The 20,960-nt window shown below is 35.0% G+C and overlaps 1 pseudogene; it reads right to left on the minus strand.

Moving 5' to 3' along the window:
* Positions 1–219: 219 nt before the first annotated feature.
* Positions 220–12,508, minus strand: LOC107009809 (annotated as a pseudogene).
* Positions 12,509–20,960: the final 8,452 nt, after the last annotated feature.

Here is a 20,960-nt window from a genome sequence, read left to right on the forward strand (position 1 = left end):
AATATTTGTCCGTGTTCTATAAATAAACTATTTTCTTCTTTGACAAACAAAAAAAAAGAAGTGAAGATAATGGCAAGTTAGAGTTACTATTGCATATGCCAAGTATAGGTAGAGTAATAGTTGTCTGGTGGTCATACTATTGATAGTGGAACAGACTTGCCGACATGCATGCCCAAAAGGTTCCGTCCTTGTTTTAGCAAATATCAAACAGAGGTTTTACTCTTTGATTGCTGCTCCTAACAATTTGACCATCACAAGACACCAGACTCTGCACAGGAGAAATACAAATCATTTCAATGATACAATTCCATAAACCCAATTCAAACTTGTGCACCAAGTGATACAAGATGGTGCAGTAAGAGGCAGAAACATATTTTATTGTTTTACATATACCTGACCTGGGCCTAACATCCAGTAAGCCAAGGAAAGAGGAAAGGGCTTGACAGAACATCAAATTAGTGATCATGCATAATGTACCTTGAGCCAATACTGATGGAAACTTAGTTCTGCTATCATACTGTGCCTTCCACAATTTCCAAGCAACCCTTACTTCTTCTAATTGATAATCTGGAATGCTTGTGTTTGCATCCAGTATTTCTACCCACTCACTCCAAAGGGACTTTGAAGGGTCTAAAAATCTAGAAAGCTGAGGTAACATTGTAGAGTAGTAGAAGTCATCAACTGCCTTGAGAATATCATCTGATTCCGACAATGTCAACATTTCACGTCTTATTATGTTGCCTGGATGGTTTCTCAAAGCAAAATTGTTCTCCTTCAAAACCAAAACTTCTGATGGGGCTAGGGGTAACACAATCCTTGAAAACTTGCATAATGACATTCTCAAAATATCATGTGGTAGAAGATTGCGTTTTACCGTAACTGCTTTCCCTACCATTTTACGTATCTCAAAAAGAGAAACAATATAAGCTTAGACGCATACAACATATCTTGTCAACAAAAACACAGATCACAACAAAGCACATAAAACTGAATAAAAAAAATAAACAACTGCATGTAATGAAACTCAAGAAAGTAAACAACAGTTCATTCTGCTTGGTCATTAAGCTGCCATATTGAAAAATCACTAGCCATCTTTTCGGCTCATGCATGGACTCAAGGACGAGTATCCCATATAGTTACGTATACAACAAGTAAAATAAAGTTCTAACAAATTTTGGTGTATCAAATAAAAGAAGATACCAATGCATTTTGCTGGATCCATAAGAAGGACATTTATGACCACCCCAATTGAAATGTGTACATCAAGGCAAATGAGAATCTTGGTAATGCAACTACAATACATTTCTTCCTGCGGACAGACAGATCCTTGCTTACCAAGTGGCACCCTTGTTCAATGGACAAGTATCCAGGCGATATAAATATTTTTAGCAAGTTGAAGAGTGTTCCCTTTTAAAACGTTTTAGAAAGAATGAACAGGGCAAAATGATAATCAAAGAGAATTACTTGATGTAACATGAATGACTCTCCACAAATTGAAACTTCTACATAATTAATGCCGAGCAACTTATCCAATTTTCCACAATGACGGTGAAAAATCCTTCGGAAATGAGCAGTGTTAAGTTTATCTCTTGCATCGGATCATGGAGCCATCTTGCTTGAATTGGTATAGCAGAATTGAGATCCTTTGAATGACTAACTTTCTCATTACAGTTGATTTTCAGCCTCAACAACCGTTAGAACCCCCTGCTTTTTACCGATTTGTTCTCCATCACACTCCTCAGACCCAGATATTTCTTTCTCACTAGAGGGCCTCCCTTTTTTTAAGAGACTGTCATTTTTTAACAAGTTTCTGGCAGGAGATTGTTTCCTGTACTTGGATCGTATTGAGTAATTGTGGAAAGGATGTTCTCCCTGCAACACAAATCACAAACAGCAAGTGAAGAGAGCAAAATCATTCTCTTTTATCTATGGAAAACGACTAGATATCATAAAATGAAATCACTCATCCACTGAATTGGCAAGTAACATTTTCTGAAGTTTCGTGAACTATCCAAGTGAAACCTAATGTAAGTCCTTTTAGACTAATATAGAGAATAATTCTTTTATTCTATGACAAGGTTAACCCGCAGCCACTACTCTTTGGGTGCACAAGGTAAAAAATCCTGTTCTATGCAATAGCTCACAAACCACATGTAAGACCCCGAAAATAAGCTAAGGTGTTTAGAGCCTAACATGTTTTTCTTAAAGTTCTAATGTCCTAAATATGCTTAAAATATAGTATATAGGAAGTAGCTAAAATATTAGAGGTATTGGAAGTCGAATGTTAAGGGACGACTAAGACGTTCGACGACTAAGTCACCTAGATGCCTAATATGTGGTTCTATGTGTTTATGGGTGTTTCATGATTTCTAATGTTCTAAAATGTCTTATTATATGGTTTAGAGGCAGTGTGCAAAGTTGGAAGTGATTTGGAAGTCGAACGTCAAGGGACGACCAAGACGTTCGACGAATAGTTGCTTATGTGTCTCATGTATCTATGCATGCCTAAATCTGAATGAAATTATACTAATAAGTCTTAAAATGGTTTAAATTGATTTTTAATGTTTTTATATGAAGTTTCGTGAAGTTTGAAGGTCAAATGTCCAAGGCGTTCGAAAGATAGCCCCTAAGACGTTCATCGTATGTCATGTTGGGGGCAGGCTGTTTGGACGTCTTATAGGTGTTTGTTTGGGATGAAATTTATGTGAAAGGTATATAACTTGTTAAGAGTTATAATAATATTGGAAACATCCGGGTACGACTTTAAAGAACCCCACAAGAGGCCCCAAAAGAAGGACCCAAAGCTGCCTAAGACATTGCTTGGGCAGTGTCCATTGGAGGACCCAACGACGGATCGTTGGTCCACCAACGGACCGTCGAGCAGGTATCGTCAATGGGGACTTGACTTGAGCAGGTATCAATCCAATATTTGTCTAAGTACCTAACGACGGAGTCCAGGCACGGCCCGTCAAGGCCACGACGCCCCGTCACTACCTTCACCGCAGGTGGCCTGCAACTTGCAGCCTGCGTCTGTTTCATTAAAGGGGTGAATGGGAAATTCACCCCACGTCCTAACATTGACATAATAGGTTTATTAGATATTTTGGGTGTATATAAGTCATCAAAAACGTGACCACCCCATTCTAGAATCCTCTCACAAGATTGAAACATTTACCTCCAAAAATACTCCCTCTAGAAACCACCATTGTTGGTGAAGCTCAAGAACAGATTCAAGCTGGTTTTCCATGGATGAATCATCAATTTTAAGAGGTTTCAACTAGACAAAGGTATGGTGATCTTCATCTCTAGTTATCTTTTCATCTAGAGAGCCATTCTCAAAGATTTCAAAAGAGGAAAATATGATCAAACACTTTCTTCTTCAATCTTCCATGGGTTCTTTCCTAAACTGATTTCAAAGGCATAATATGAATGTATTAATTATTATCTACTGATTTGGAAATGGTTTTCAATCCAATTGCATGATGAACCCATGCTCTATCACCAAAATGATTTAGCCTTGCATGGGCCTTATGATCTTGATTTTTTATCGATCGAATTATGATTCTATACGTTGAAGTGATTGTATATGCTGTTATTTACATGAATTTATGTTTAATTGATGATGATCAGTCCATGATTATAAATGTATGAAGATTTGAACATGAATAGCCTATGTTTCTACATGTTGCCTTAAAGTCGATTGTGAGATCGGTTGTGTAGAGTTTTTATTATGTATAAACTGTTGTAGCTACTGTTTTAGGGTGATATAATGGATGAATTTTTTAGGTATAAATCCTTAATTATCAAATTAAGAAAGTCTTACATTAATTGATCTAGATTTCTTTATGCTATGAAGTCAAAAAGCTAAGTGTGTGATGGATCTTGAGTTGTTGTTATATCAAGCATGGTTTCTTCTTGATTTCCTACTGAATTAGCTACTTCCTAATGAGTGTATTGTTGATAAAATATGAATTATGATCAAAGTATTAGAGAGTTCATAGTAATGGCAAAGTCTTCTATACTCTAGAAAATCGATAAACCTAAATGCCTATGTTGTAACCTTAATCTTGAGGGTATGTAATTATGATTTCAATATGGTTAAATGTAGGTTTAGATACTGCCTTAGACGCATAATTGTATGAAATATGATCTAAATCAATGCAAGGGAAATTAGCTAATGATCTATGTTATTCTACTTTACTAGTATGTTGATGTGTTGTATTATGTTGTAGTATAATCTTGTAGCGACTTGTACATGGTTTCTTATGTGTTTAAAGTATATTTAGATACTGACATATATGTGAGTTATTGATGAATAAGTAGTATTGATCAATGATGATCAAAGGGTGAGAAATTGGTAAGAATGCTTATTTTCTCTACTCTTCTACTTCTCTATTTCTTTATAGTAATGTTGATGAAGCCTTGTATGGCATTGTGTGGTATGGTCCACTTATGGTGGTTGTGTTTACTTTATTGTCATTATATATGTATTGACCATGGACTTGAAGGCAAATTTATGAATATATGATTTAGAGATTTAGATGATCACCTTATGATGTAATTGTGCCTATCTTCCTATCTAGTTGTGATCTAGGCTGTGTGGCTATTGTATGAGCATGAGTATATTTATGTTAGGGTATTGTATAGGTGCTTCCATTGATGTGTTAAAATGGTTAATAGCCCCTACCCATTTACCCCTTATATGAAAGTGTAAATAGCTAAAGTTAGGAGCCTCGGTTATAATGTTTATATTGTCTTGCCTCCTATGTTATTATGTGTTGTGTGGTATGTTCTTGGAAGTATAATGTGGTATAAGAGGATGGCTGCCTCAAGGAGTAATCGATAGCCGTTATGTGATCATGTTGACCAATGTACACACACTCTTACTCACATGCATATTACAAGTAGTATAGGTCATGGTGTATAAATGAAAGGTTGTTCTCATATTCACTAATGTCTACTACTATGCATGTAAAGTATATGTATGTGAAGTATTTTATGTATTCTTTACTAGGATGACTTGATAGGTGTACTAGTATGGGCAAGGGTATGGGACTTTGCCTATGCATTGCACATGTGTACCTTGATTGGATAGCTGTAGTTTTGGTTTCTATATGTATGAATATGTATGTATGAACTTGTGTGACTTAATGTGTTATGTGAAAGGTTTGCTCACATAAATGAATACACACACACATGTATGCAGATCTAGTCAAGAGAGGGGCCTTGAATGGTGTATTCATGTGTACACTAAACTAGATAGTGCTAATACACATGCTATGTCCATGTGAAAGGATATTCTCACATGATTTAGGTTGATGAACTTTCATCTATAAGCTATGAGCTAAGAATATGAGGGGATGACTCTCCTAAGCCTATGTTTTTATAAATAAATATTAATGAGGGCTTTTTCAATAAAGGGAACTTAGTTTAGCACCGAGTGAACTTGTATATGAGTGTGTGTCCCTTTCCAATGTGGGAAGGTAGGTCTACTATAAATCTCATGGGGTGGATAGCCTCATGACCCAACATAGGATGTACAGTTGATATTTCCATGAATCCCCAAGTTCCAGAAACTATGTTACCACCATAGGATACTAGCTAGTGGATCCACCTAGAAAGCTATGTCATGTAGGTTCTACTTTGGCCGGTAGACCACCTTTTTTTGGTGTAGGGTTTCATGACACCAGATTCCATGTTTAGCATCACATGGTCTATGTCGGTTAAGGCTATAGTTTCCCTAAAGTAAAATGGACAATGGAAATTAAATGACCAGGACCCTAAATAGAATGACTTAAGGGAGGTTACTTAGGATAGGTGGAAGTAATGAACCCATCTAGACATTGCACAAGTAGCTCCTTAGGAAGTTCTAGGAAGGTGNATATATATATATGTTATTGATAAAGGTTTTATGATGATTTACTCAAAATAGCATGAAGTATGATTTCAAAGAAAATGTCCCTTTTAAATGCATGGTTGTCATACTTAGTACATTCTTGTGCTGATCCCATTCTTCTCTACTTTTTACACAAAGTGTAGGTTATGGATGATTAAAGGATGTCTTGAATGGTGAAGATCTTGATAGATGATTCCCAAGCTCAATGAAAGGAATCTCTAAGTTCAAGGATCTCCTACTTATGTCTCTAGTGTAAAGTCTTTAAATATTGTATAGTTTGTATTATGTCTTAAGGGTTGTGTCCCTAATGTAATCCAAAGTTATTGAGTCTAAGATGGCAAAGAGAATTAGAGTCTATATATGTATTATGACTTATATTTTATATGTTTATGAAGTAAAGTTTCTAGCATATGAGGTGTTATAAAAAGTTATAAACATTTCGCAAAATTTACTATGTTAATGTGATGAATGATAACTATGGGCTTGTATAAGACCTCCGAGAGGTCAAGTACGTTGTGTTACTTCTAGGGGGTGCTCCCCGATCGTGACACCAGACAGAAGAGCTCTTGAAGATACACACCGGAGAAAAAAAAATTGAAAGTTGAGTCATATCACTGTTAAATGACAAAAGTCTCACATCGGTGGTTAATGAGATGGGTGGACTCCTTATAAGACTTGGGCAATCCTCCTCCTCCCTTTGAGATAAGCTTTTGGGGTGTGAGTTATACCTAAGACCTCAATATTGTATTAGAGCAGGGACCGTCTCACGCGATGTTGGAAACCCCAAAACAAAAATTGCCCACGCACCAAATGCTAAGCACTTGGCGTGAGGTGGGTGTTAAAAATTACAAAAGTATCACATCGATTTTTAATAAGATGGGTGGACACCTTATAAGGCTTGGACAATCCTCCTCCCTTTGAGCTAATGATACGCTCAAACTTACTTCTCAAATAAGAAGTAAAGCGGTCGTATCAAGTAAAGAACCCAACTAATGAGGTTGGGATCGTTCCCACGAGGAAAATAGTTCAGACTTAACTTCAATCTATTATTACTATTATTTCGTAAATTATTTCCTTAGAAAACAAAGACAATAAAAGGGGTTTTTTTATTTCTAAATGAATAAAAATAACTAACTAGATTAAAGTAGAAACCTAACATATTCAAATGTTGGAGTTTAATCAATTAATAAAAGTAACTAGGGTTTACGTGTTCCCAACGGGTTCCTAATCTGATAATTCTAACTATAACAATTCTTTCCTAGTGTCTTGCATGCAAAGTGATAAGTTATGCATTTCTAAATCCTTGGTCCGGCATCTAGAAAATTTCACTCCGCACCTTGGTCCGGCTAAGTGTGTTGCTATACTAACCCTTACCTTTACCTCATATTAAGCATTGTATTCGATATTTGACTAAGTAATTACTTCGTACCAATCAATATTAGCCTATTAGATAGTATACACTAAATTTATGTTGATAATACTTTTCCTATTATCTACCTCCTTGGTCCGGCAAGTAGCATTAAGGCGATTTCTAACGTTGGTCATCCGTTAAAAATACTTCTAAACAAAAGAATTATCAATACATGCAAGACACTATTCTAGAATTGTTATTTTAGTTAGGTTTTACCTCATTATTCGCCTATGGTTCCCACAACCCTAGTTATGGAGTTTAGTTACCCATAGTCATAATCATAATATTCATATATGTAATATAAGAATTCACGCACTTACTTCAATGAGAAAGAAGAAAATCCAGAAATTTACTTGATTAATCGACAAAATCACCAACAATCAACTCCAAAGAAAAGTGTAACAATCCAAAGTATAGTATCCAAAATAATCTCCTAACAAAGAATCTAACATGAAAGTGTGTAATAATCAAGATTCTAACCATAATAGAGTCTAACCCCAAAAACGAGGTTTTTCGAACTATTTATAAAAAACAAAAACCTAATCAAAGAAGGACTCTATTTGCTAAAAATATGTCAAAACGCGGCTAGGTCGACGGACCTCGCGACGGGTCGTCGTGGTCACGACGGGCCGTCATGGACTCCGTCGTCCCATACTTTGCAAATTCTTCTGCTGCTCTCTTTATTACCCTCGACAGCAGGTATGACGGGTCATCATAGGCACAACGGTCCGTCGAGGGCCTCCGTTCCATAACACTTAAGCTCTTGGTATTTGGATATTGGGACTACTTCTCTGATCATCACGATGAACCAGCAGGACGGACCGTCATGGCTACGACAGTCCGTCATGCACTTCGTAACCCCACACTTGGTCAGACTTCCCCCATCTTCCTTCAGCAGCTTCACTACGATGCCACCTACGGACCGTCACAGGCACGACGGACCATCACAAGCTCCGTAGGTGGTAAATTTTCTGCATTTCTTGCTCAAAAACTTCCGCATTCATCTTTAGATAGATTTCCTGCAAATAAAGAGAAACTTACATAAAAATTAATACAAAAAGGATTTTGGACACACACTAAACTTAAGGAAAAGCATTAAAAATACCGTGAAACCACAGTATATCAGCTAACTTTTGGGGTATGTGTTAGGTCTAAGATCTAATTTCACATCACAATACAAATCACTTACAAATTGAGGAATTTAAAAGAAAATTTTAGAGAATATGATACACAACCATTAAAAGAAGTTAAATCTAATAGACTTGAAAATTCCTCGAAAGAATTCAGTATATCATTAAAATTGGCTTTACGGTACTCGATTTCAGAAGAAGTTGAATCATTCTTTATCCCGATGATCTCAGCAGGAATAAGATAAGAATACTTGCGTGCATTACACTCTCTTCTGGCATCAAACCTCCTGAAGCTCGTTTAAAATGAATTTACTATAGAGGATCAGAAAACAATATCATTTCAAACTGAATAAAGACATATCATACAGAAAATAGACTAGAAAATGATCAAATGGACCAATATCATGCAACAATGTAATGAAGGAACCCTACTAATCACTAACTGACACGAAAAGAAAACCATAACTGCTACATCATTTTCTAACTAAATTATGACAAATCAAAGACAACAGATAGACATGCAAATCGCACAAATTGACTAATATCATGGAACAATGTAATGAAGGAAGCTCTATACTACCTACTAATAACTGAAACGACTCAAAAAGAATACAAAGATAAACTCCTTTTCTCACCAGAATCAAGGGCCCAGAATTTCGTAAGAACCAGTCTGATCATTTTGAGTATTAGAACGCTTTTCCCTTAAATGACACATCCCATAGCTTCAAAATGTGAATTATGACTTGCGAGAATGGATGACATGGATATCCAGCGACCTAGATGTATTTTCGAAAAGAATACTAAATACTAGAAGTTTGGAGAAAACAAATGGTTTAAGCAAAATCAATATTTGGAGTAAATGAGTTTAGAATCGAGACTTGAAAGCTCCTGTAGGTTCAGAAAATGATTTAGGACTTGGTTGGATGGTCTTAGGGGACTAGGGAGTAATTCGGACACTTAGGTAGTAAACTAGAGAATTAAGAAAATAACAGCTGACCACGGTCAAATATATGCCAAATGACACTAGATTGGTAATTTTAGTATTCCAACGGGTTTATAGGGTTTTTTGAAGTGATTTGCATATTTGGTTTTCATCCCGATGGATTCGGATGTGTTTTGGACAGCAAAACAACGAAAGAGAGACAATTTTTTTTTATTGTTGGTGTCATCAATTGTTGTTCTTCACAGTTGTGTGGACAGTGCCGTGGTTGTGTAGGAATCTAGGATCATGAATCATGGTTTTGTGGGCAGGTAGACGTAATCGTTAAGGGGTCAGGGGTCATTGTGGTCGTATAAGGGGAGCTTACAGCCGCGAAGTGCAAGGTATAAAGGACCCAGGATCGAGAGAGGGGGGCCTGACGTTCATAGAGGAGGAATATGGGTAGACTTACGAATCCTCAATTCAAACTTACTATTCAAATTACATTTTTGGAACTCTAAATCTCAGATTTTGGCAATTTTTGAAAAAATCAACTCTTATTGATAAGAGGGTAAGTATCTTACCTTGATTCTAGTATTTTCCTATCATTCCTTAATCTTAATTAGAGATTTAATCCAATTTGGGGATCAATTAATGATTGGGATCGAATGAAAATTGAGATTTGAGATCTACAACTTATGAGGGATCCAATTCTAGAAGATCTTTATGGTTTTGACCTCAGTGGCTCGACGTTAGATTTCTGTTGACCGAATTCTTATCATGTCAATACAGGACTGCATCTACAACAATTGTATCCTCCCTCCAGCAAATAAGGTGGGGCGGGAAAGGGTATAATCAGATAATCGAGGAGATCGTATTTTTAAAGGATTGGGAGCTATAAAAAGCATTACAGAAAAGAATGTCCATTCGTTAACATTGTGGCACTTGCTTCAAGGTAAGTTCAGACTTGACCTTCAATAGGTTATAGTTTTCCTTAATTAAACAATTCATGTAGTATATTAAGTGTAAGGGTGTGTCGTATAAGCAAGGTCTTGAGAGGTTATAGAAACATCAGGTGACTTGACATATCTTAAGTGCTTAATTGATTTAATTACTTCAATAATTGATATGTAAGAGGAACTTCATGCTAAATGACAAATCCAATAATATTGATGCCAGATGGGATATATAATGAGCTAATTGCATATAAGATTACATGCCTACTTGAAAACTCGCTCTATGGAGATTTTCCTACCATGCTTCTATCTGGTGTTTATAATCGTGATATAGAAATTGATATCATACTAGATATGAGTTATTAATCATGAAAAGGTGCATGTTGAGATCGTCTCTGATGAGAATGATAGCACGTTGAAATAGTATGCACTGCAAGTTGAGTACGACATATGGACAACCCAGTTCTCCCCCATGAACCATTGGGCTGACCAACCCCAAGCCCATCCAGGTGTACATAGGTTTTGAGGATATTGATTTATTTGGTGTTGTCCATGAGTTGCCACTTTACATGACATGCATTGGATTAATATGCACATCTCCATTTGATTGAGTTGATTTGTGCTAAATCCCACCATATTAAATGATTTATTACATATCAATGAGTTATATCTTTCTATTGGTCTATTAACAATTAAAGATTATCTAATGTCTAAGTGTGGTCGTAAGCATTTCAAAGACTAACTCTCACCACTACTTTGTCGAGGTCAATGATTTATTGTTCTTGTCACATATTGATTATTAATTTGTTACTTTTTATTTGTTACATATGGATGATCTATTCTTGTTGCACCGAGCAACATTTACTGGGATACATCATCCAGCGGCACCGATAGAAGTCGAGAGTTTTGTAACAAAGTCTCAACCGAGACAACAATGAACCAAGGCGGTGATTCTTCTCATTTATCTTTTCAATTTACTTCTTACAAACACAATTTGTCTATTTGGTTATTTATGGTTGAGGAAAACATAGGCACTTAACTGGAGAAATAGAAATCTTGAACTACACCACAAAATGAACGACCGGAGAATAGATATCTCGATGCTAATCACTTTGCTACTGAACTCCATGAAATTTGACATAGGTAAACCATACTTGTTCTTCCCACTGCTAGGGATGTTTGGGAGGCTGTTATATATATATATATATATATAGATATATATATATATATATAAAATGCCTCTCTGATTATATAATTAAAACTTAAACTGTGAAATGCTAGGCAGGGGGATGAGAAGTGTTACTATTTACTATATTGAGATGGTTCCCTTATGGCAAGAATCAAATCAATGCCATAATGAACAACTGATCAGCAAAAAGGATAAGAAAACATAACGGACATAACGGTCTGCACTAGACTGCTTTTGATACTATGTCGTAGCCTTCAAACTAATGATGTACACTAGGGAGTATTTTCTTACTTTACGAGATATGCTTGTTTCAGGTCAGCCCAACAAATTTACTTGCTATAACCCGCAGGAAGGAAGGAAATATGTTTTTGTTTTAACTTCTAACCTTAAAATCTGCGCATTTACAAGATTCTTACAAGCAAATTTACAAGTTTTTCCTCCACAGTTAATGATAATGAAAATTCAATTCTCAACTATGAACAGAATGAACAAAAGTCTCTAGGTAAATGTGCTTTTATCTGTGGTTATCAATTGGACAATAACTAGAGTAACAGACACAGGCTTATTAAGAAATAGGAGACATAAACTATCTTTTTTGAGGGTAGAATACTGAAAACTCTGATATTTTCTGGAAGACTTGAGTCCACGCAATTAGCAAGAGTGACCCCATTTGGATCATCCTCCCATGCATCTGCAGTAATCTCCATTTTAAGAGATATCATTGTCGCCAATGAATGAACCTAATATGTATTTTTGAAATAAAATCAGCATGATGGCAAGAGAAGACATACTTTTAGAGGCGAAACAAAATACATGTCATACACAAGTTATTCTAAATCTCTGGCTTACTCCTTTATCTGTTCAACTACTTCTCCCTAGCCAATTTTATATAAATTTCCAAAATTAATGTCTCGAATACCACAAGCTTTGAAGATAGCTTTTTCCAGTTCACCTTCAATGGCTGCATTACAGAACTTGCAATGGTTTAGTGAAACCCCACATGACATCTAGACTAACTGAACATGTATACAAGTCAAGTTTTATGCAGCATGTAAAAAAATAGAGGATTGCTACAGGGAAGGCTAACTCAAGTTATCATACACAAAATACTGAAATAAGTTCCATGAAAAGTTCTCCTCCAACAAAACACATCCATGAAGCAGATGACCCAAATTTACAAGTATAATTATACATAAAACCCTGCAAGTTCCAATTCACTCGATAATATGTTTACTATAACACCCCAAATGCTAATTTCCCAAGCAAGATTATCCACCGACCTAGATGAAAATTGCTACTAGTGAATACATTAATCATAAATATCACTAAATGATCCTGTATTTTAGTATATAAGCCATTTCCTGTCGTACTTCTATGCTGAATATCATGAGTAACATTAAGTGAAACCCAATAAAAGACCACCAAATATCAAGAAATAGTAGGAGTTTGCCACTAGTTATCATAAGTCAAGCAAATCATAAATACCTTGAGAAAAGTTTTAGGATAAAACAGAAGACATAACACTTCCATTCCATTTCTTTTTCTCCTCTCACCATAGAGAAGGTTGGAAGTAATTATTTTTAAATTGCTAACATGGAGAAGGTCAGAAGTAATTGAGAAATGTAAAAAGTTGACTTCTAATAAAGTATTATAATTTTCCTGTAAGATCTTTTAAGAACTGAATCATAGTATGAAGGAGAGAAATATCAATTTATTTTAGAAAGTAGCAGGCACATAACTGATCAGGAGCCCATTTATCGTTTTTTAGTAATATATTCAGCCAATGTTAAGTCTAGATTTTGATGAATATTTACATCTGGAGTTCATCTATTTTCTGTCTCTTGTGATATTCAATTATTTAATCCTCCGCTTTAACTAATGTGATATTCAATTCTTTGATCATTCGTCTTTACTCTTAATCCGGTATATAAAAAAGAATCCTCTCCCCCAATCTAAACTCTGGCAATGAGTGGAACAACTGAGGACCATTCCAAAAATACATTTTAACAACTAATGTGGGACATTTATATTTGTAAACCAGTTCTAGGGTTTACACATGAATTGAAATTCCTTTATTTTCTTTTTTCCTTTTTTCATTTGAGGCAAGGGACTTCTGGAAACAGCCTCTCTACCTCCATGAGGTAAGGGGCATGGGCGTACACTCTACACTCCCCAGACCTCACTTTGTGGGATTTCAAAGGGTATCTTGTTGTTGTTGAAATAGAAGAACGAAGTGACACTACGGGCTGAAGAATATATTCAGCAGAAAGTGAAGGCTAAATAGTAAACCTAATGCAAGGAGAAAAGTGTCTCAAGAGCGTAAGGAGTATGTTTGTCGTCTATGTTGCTCAGACTCTCCAAAAATGTTGCATCACCCGTGTCGAATTCTTTGAAAATGCATAATTTTTGAAGTATCTTACATGCACCTATCGACATTTTTGAAGAGTCCGAGCAGCATAGATTGTCGTAGAGTTGGTGTCTCAATGGGCTAAGCTGGGAAGTGGAACTCGAAGCGACTAACAGACTAAAATGAGAGAGAGAGCACAAACATATAAAACAGATGAGAACTAATGTATGTTGTCGACTATGAAAACATGTGAAAAAATCTGACCATTCAACACTCACCAAGAACATTGAGAATCCAAACCCAAAACAGAACCATTACAAATTACTTTGAGAACACTTTAACATGCTTATTGCAGCAACTATGTTTTGATAAGCTTATGCTATTTCTCATCGCGTCTGAAAGCTTCATCCAACATTATGTTCCACGATTTGATGGTCATTATGACCAGTGTGTCAGCAGAAAAGTTTCTCAAATCAAAAGAACAGTGGAAATTGCTTTAAGAGTTCACCACAAGTTGTCATGTAAACAACTGAAGCACAAAAGGCAGAGGTAGACTAGGCGAAATAAACGAATATGAAGGCTATAGGTAATAGATCATTTGATCTTGGAGATGGTTATTTACAAAGTCACCTCCAAGCACATATGGTCTCTTATAAAAAAAAGTACCAAGGTTCTTCTATCACTTACAAGTAGAAATTTCATGCACTCTGAATCGGCACTCTACACCAAGTTTGAAGCTTCCAGGAAGTCAGAGAATCAGTCAAGAAATATGGTGATAAGGCAAAAAGATGTGGTAGGATCCTCAAGCCCTTTAACTCTCTACTCAAGTAAGCATACATAACAAAAACAAAGAAAAAAATTTACCCAAGTGAAAAGTGAAATCACCTAGTAGATGAAAGAGTAAATAAGTATTTTTGCTTTTACATAAGTAGAAGCCTTCACATCCTAGCAAACGTAGTACATCATGAGATGTGTGGTAGGTGCACATCAATGGTTTAAATTGCGTAAATGAACCACATTTTATTTGAGAAAGGGTAGGGGCCGAGCTCATTATCTACTGAGTGTATTTTTTTTTTAGAAACATTATTATCCACTGTCTTCTAAAGTTGTAATGTCAAATTCTCAATTATCAAATCAACAACAACTATACCCCTATGCCTCAACCCCAAATAAGTTAAGTCGGTCATATGATCCTCACTGGCCATGTGATGGTGGTGCTCAAGTTTCAAGACCCTTCACTCGTAGCAAAGCAAGGAGCTAAAGGCATCGGAACTACTTATGTCGAAGTAGGGGTCATCGAAGGACCACTTGGAGAAGTCCACTTCATACTACACCTCACCTTGGTAAAAGAAAGATCAAGGAATAAGCTCGGATTGAAGAAGGAAAAGAAAAGAACTAGAGCAAAATGTCACCACACTTCAAAATGCAGATCTTTTCCTTCCATTCTGCCCTATTTTTTTGCTAAATCCATACAAACTCCAAGAGATTATAAGTCCTTCAAGATAGTGTTCTTCCACATGATTTTAGATCTACCTTCTTTTTATTTTTGTGACAAGGGAAACCCACAGTCGTTACCCTTTGGGTACTCACAGTGTAAAACCCCTGATCCTACGCAATAGCACGCAAACCACATAGGAGAGGTAACCCGCACTAGACAAACCTGGTGCGACGAACTCGACCCAGAAGGCAAACCCCTCACACTAGTTCCACACTTACAAACCGGTGCATCTAGAGGTCGACTTAGGATGTGACCAAACCATCTCAAATAACCTTCTCTCATTTTATTATCACTACTACACTGGCAACTTTTACAGGATAGTCATTTTTAAGATTGTCTAATCTTGTATGACTGCACATTCACCATAGCATACGCAATTCTGGAACACTTATATATTGTGAATACTTTTGACTTTAGATACCCAATATACGCTCTCGCACAATATTGTTATTCTTACAGTTATATAAATTTTTCCTTTTACTTCTGTAAATATCCTTTTATCACATATTACTCCGACAACGCTTCTCCATTCAACCATCTTGTTTTATTCTTAGTGTAACTTCTACATTTATGTCATTATCAGTCCACTTTAACTTCAAATTTAAATATCTTAGTTGTCTACATCTCGGCATCGTCGTCCTAACCCATTACAACTTAACTTCACTCTTCTATGCCATTAATGTCAAGGAAAAGATGTTCGAAAAGAAAAACAATAAAAGATGTAGCTTCCAAAGACAAGTAGCACTTGGGTTGCACTAACCATATGTGTGGTAACGAGAAAATTTCCCCAACTTGAGAGAAATCTTCAGAGACAATGTGAAATTTGGAGATAACTCGAAACTTCCCAAAACAGGAAATGTAAGACTAGAATTTAACAAAAGGGATAGAATTGATTTAAATCCCTTATATACCCTTTTGACCATGCGGAGGACCTATTAACTAAGCATATGCTAATATGCTTATCAAGTGAATTAAGGATGTCATGTGCAAAATATAGAATTTCACACTTGTAGCACAAGTAAGCAAATCATGTTGACTAAGTTGTGGTGAGTTGGGATCCCTCCACCCTTAACAAAAGGTCTTGGATTCGATCCCTGGGTACGAAAAAGATCATGTTGGGAGCGCTGCCCCAAGAAATGGGCCCTGCAATGCGCAAATTGGGATTAGTCGGGCTCCAATGCGAGTATTAAACACCGAGTGGGAACCCAAGAACAGTCATGTTTTACTTCTTATTTTTGGTAAAGTAATTAAATTGTATTAGAAGTCATCAAGGAGATGCATCAGTTACAGCTAAAAATTGCTTCAACATAATACAAAACATGAAGCTAACTGAGCAAAAGCCTACAAAGCAACCAAAAAGACACCCCCTTAAACCCTTTTGTGCTGGAATTAGGGAGCTAACAAAATCCAAATATTATACATACTAATTAATGGGGAGAGAGAGTGACATGAAAAGACTAAGAGTCTGTATGGATGGGCTTAAAAGCTTGTCGAATTGACCTAAAAGTTAGTTTTTGACTTATTAGAGTTTTCGCAAATATCAAAATAACTTATTTTAACTCAAAAATAACTTATTTTAAGTTAAAAGCTAAGTGAGCGGTACCTTTTTTTCAACTTAAAAGGCATTTTATGTTGACCATGTATATTAATTTTTTACCATTAATTCTTTTATTATTATTAATATCATTATTATTATTATTATTATTTTAATTATTATTATTAATAATATTTTATTATTATTATTATTTATTTTGTTATTCTTTATTGTTATTATATAGTATTATTATTATATATTATTATTATTATTATTATTTTCTTTTTTATTATTATTATTTATTTAATTATTCTTTATTGTTGTTATTATAAATTATTATTATTATATAATATTATTATTATTTTATTTATTATTATTATTATTTAATTATTCTTTATTATTATTATATATAATTATATATTATTATAGTATAATTATTATTATTATTATTATTATTTTCATATTTTAGATTTATTATTATTATTTATTATTATTATTACTATTAATATTTTATTTATTTTTAGTATATATTATCATTATTATTATAATAATTATTATAATAATCATTGTTATTATATTATTATAATTATACTAATAAAAATAATTGTTATTATATTATTATTATTATTATTATTATTATTTTCATATTATTATTATTTTCATATTATTATTATAATTATTATTATTATTATTTATTATTACTATTTTAGTATCATTATGATTTATTATTATTATTATTATTATTATTATTATAAATTATAATTATAAAATTTGTGATGATAAAGAAATACGTGAATGATAGGATATATTATTACATATGAATGTAAAATATAAATTAATTTTGTTTGAATTTTTTAAGTATAAAAATCTTAAATTAATCAATTTCTTATCATGTTAATAGTTTTAAGTATAAAAATCTTCAATTTCTTTCAACTGAAACATTTTTACCCAAACACATAACTACATATTTTAAAAATAAGTTTCAACACTTCCAAAAGTACTTTTTAAAAAGGAAAAATCTAAAAATTACTTTTTTAAGCCCATCTAATCAGGCTCTAAATGCATCCATGGTCTTTCTGTCTGCTGCCATCAAACGCCTTTGAAATTGTTGTTTATGGACAAATATTTACTACATTAATTAGTTATAAAAGAAAATTGAATTGGGCAAAAACAAATTATAGGAGAAGTTTTATTTTTAAATTTAAAGTAGGCAAATTGAAGAAGATAGAAAAACAGAATATAAAAACAAAGGAGTGACTATTGAGAAGCTGTGACCTACATACTGGTTAAGAGCCGGAAAGAAGAAAAGAAGTAGAGGAGGAAGAAGAAAGTGCTAACTGTTGCGGGAGAAGCAGAGGAGGAAAAGGAAAGTGCTGACTATGGCGAGAGAAGCAGACGAGAAAGAAGAAGAGAGAAGATGTACCTGTAGCCTGAAGAGAAGTTGCGTTGCTAAAGTCTGAACTTTGGAGAAGAGAGTCGTGGCTTGTGGCTTTGAGCAACTAAACCCTAATATTGCTTTTTAAATGTTTAAATCATGTCTACTTTTTTAAAAAACAAAAAGCAATGCCCCGCCGCATCACCACTTGCTATTTCTTGCATTTGCGAGATCTCTACGCCTCGCTAGTAATACGCGTGAAGGCTTCGCCTAGATAGTAATACGTATGAAGGCTTTCTTGCCTCTCGCTAAAGTCGCAAGGCAAGGGCCTTCCACAACACTGATTCACTCTCATATAGATTGTTACCTTTATCGAAAACATTCACGCTCAATATAGTGATTAATTTTTTGATTACATAAGAGGATAGAGAAAGGCATCCTGTGGGGTTGATAGAAGCCACTTTGGGTGCTATACAAGAGGACAGTGAGAATTGAACCCACTTAATATTCTATACTTGACTTGATTGGTGGCTTTAATATATAATTGTTTATTTTTATAGATATTTGAGATCATTGGCTTTGTCTATCAATACCTCAAGATGTATATGCTGCAGAAGTTGCTGATTATCTATATTTTCTTGTGTATTTTTTATCTCTTTCTGCTTACAACAACATTGAGATAGACATTCGATTTATCCAACCTTTTGCAAGTTGCTGAAACTATTCCTTTCTTTGAACAAATTATTGTTTTCACAATATGTATCAGGCACATCCATATAGTGTTCTAACCAAGGCAAAGGATCATTTAATAGCACAAAAGAAATGTTGCCTAGAATATCTTAGTTTTTGAAAAATTTTAGGACAACAAGAAGTGAGCAGTTTGGAAGTGTGGAGCAACCGTTTAAGCAAGATCTAGTAGATAAAAACTTGAAGGCCTTTGAATATGTCATTTATGACAAGGAGAAGCCTCTTCATCTAAAAATTTCACCACCACCCCAAAAAAAAAAAGCATAGCCCATAGGGTCCAGAATTGAGAGACATTAAAACTAGATTTAGCTCTTTCTTGTGAAATTTTACCTTGACCAAAAGAGGCATACAAGTATTATATGCATACTCATGTTGTACTGGGGTCGTGGTGCGAGTAGTTGGTGGTGTGCAACAAGCTTTTTGTATTTGTATGAAGAATGTGGTTCAGAATCCCTTTCATCCTTTTCTTTTACAATAATAGGTGTGATGTGCAACCAAGGAAGTCTTGTATCTCTAATCATATTTCTTGTATCTACTAATATAGTTTCTTTGGTGCAGAGGGTTAAATTGTTTATCCTCCCGAGCATGTTATTTATGGGGACTACGCATATGATGCTTGGGATGCGGAGTTCATAAAGTATGTTTTGGATTTCTTCAAGCCTGAGAACATGAGAGTTGACGTTGTATAGAAGCCTTTTCAGAAGTCTGATGGGAACATTCACAACCTCATTTGTCTCAACATTTCAAGTTTTACAGTAACATATGTGTCTGGTAAATGAAGTTGCTCTATCTTTATTCAACATTTCAACTATAACAATTCTTTCCTAGTATCTTGCATGTAAAGTGATAAGTTATGTATCTATAAATCCTTGGTCCGGCATCTAGAAAATTTCACTCCGCACCTTCGTCCGGCTACGTGTGTTGCTATACTAACCCTTACCTTAACCTCATATTAAGCATTGTATTCGATATTTGACTAAGTTATTACCTCGTACCAAGCGACACTAGCCTATTAGATAGTGTACACTAAATCTATGTTGATAATTCTTTTCCTATTGTCTACCTCCTTGGTCCGGCAAGTAGCATTAAGGCGAATTCTAACGTTGGCCATCCGTTAAAAAGACTTCTAAACGAACGAATTATCAATACATGCAAGACACTATTCTAGAATTGCTATTTTAGTTAGATTTTATCTAATTATTCACCCATGGTTCCCACAACCCTAGTTATGGGGTTTAGTTACCCATGGTCAAATCACACTATTCATATATCTAATATAAGAATTCATGCACTTACTTTAATGAGAAAGAATAAAATCCAGAAATTCACTTGATTAATCAACAAAAACACCAACAATAAATTCAAAAAGAAGTGTATCAATCATTGAAATTAAGTCTTCAATACTTGAACAAGAGAACTAAAAATTATCGAAAAGTCTAACTCGAACAGTCTAACTCGAAAAGTTTAACAGTCTAACAGTGTAACCCCCAAAAATGAGGTTTTTCGAACTATTTATAATAAACACAAAAACCTAATAAAAGAAGGAATCTAATTACTGAAAATTTGTCCAAACGCGTCTGAGTCGACAGACCTCGTGACGGACCGTAGTGGTCACGACGGGCCGTCATGGAATCCTTCGTCCCATACTTCACAAAATCTTCTGATGCTTTCTTCATTACCCTCAACGAACAGGTATGACGGACCGTTCCAAGCATGACGGTCCGTCGAGGGTCTCCGTTCCATAATACTTTAACTTCTTGGAATTTGGGTACTGGGACTACTCTCTGATCATTACGACGAACCAGCAGGACGGACCGTCGTGGCTATGACGGTCCGTCATGGACTTCCGTAATCCCATACTAGGTCAGACTTCCCAATCTTCCTTCAGCAGCTTTTCTCCTCACTACGATGCCCCCTATGGACCGTCACAGACTCGACGGACCGTCATAAGCTCCGTA

Source organism: Solanum pennellii, chromosome 2 (genome assembly GCF_001406875.1).
Source record: "Solanum pennellii chromosome 2, SPENNV200".
NCBI classification, from domain to species: domain Eukaryota; kingdom Viridiplantae; phylum Streptophyta; class Magnoliopsida; order Solanales; family Solanaceae; genus Solanum; species Solanum pennellii.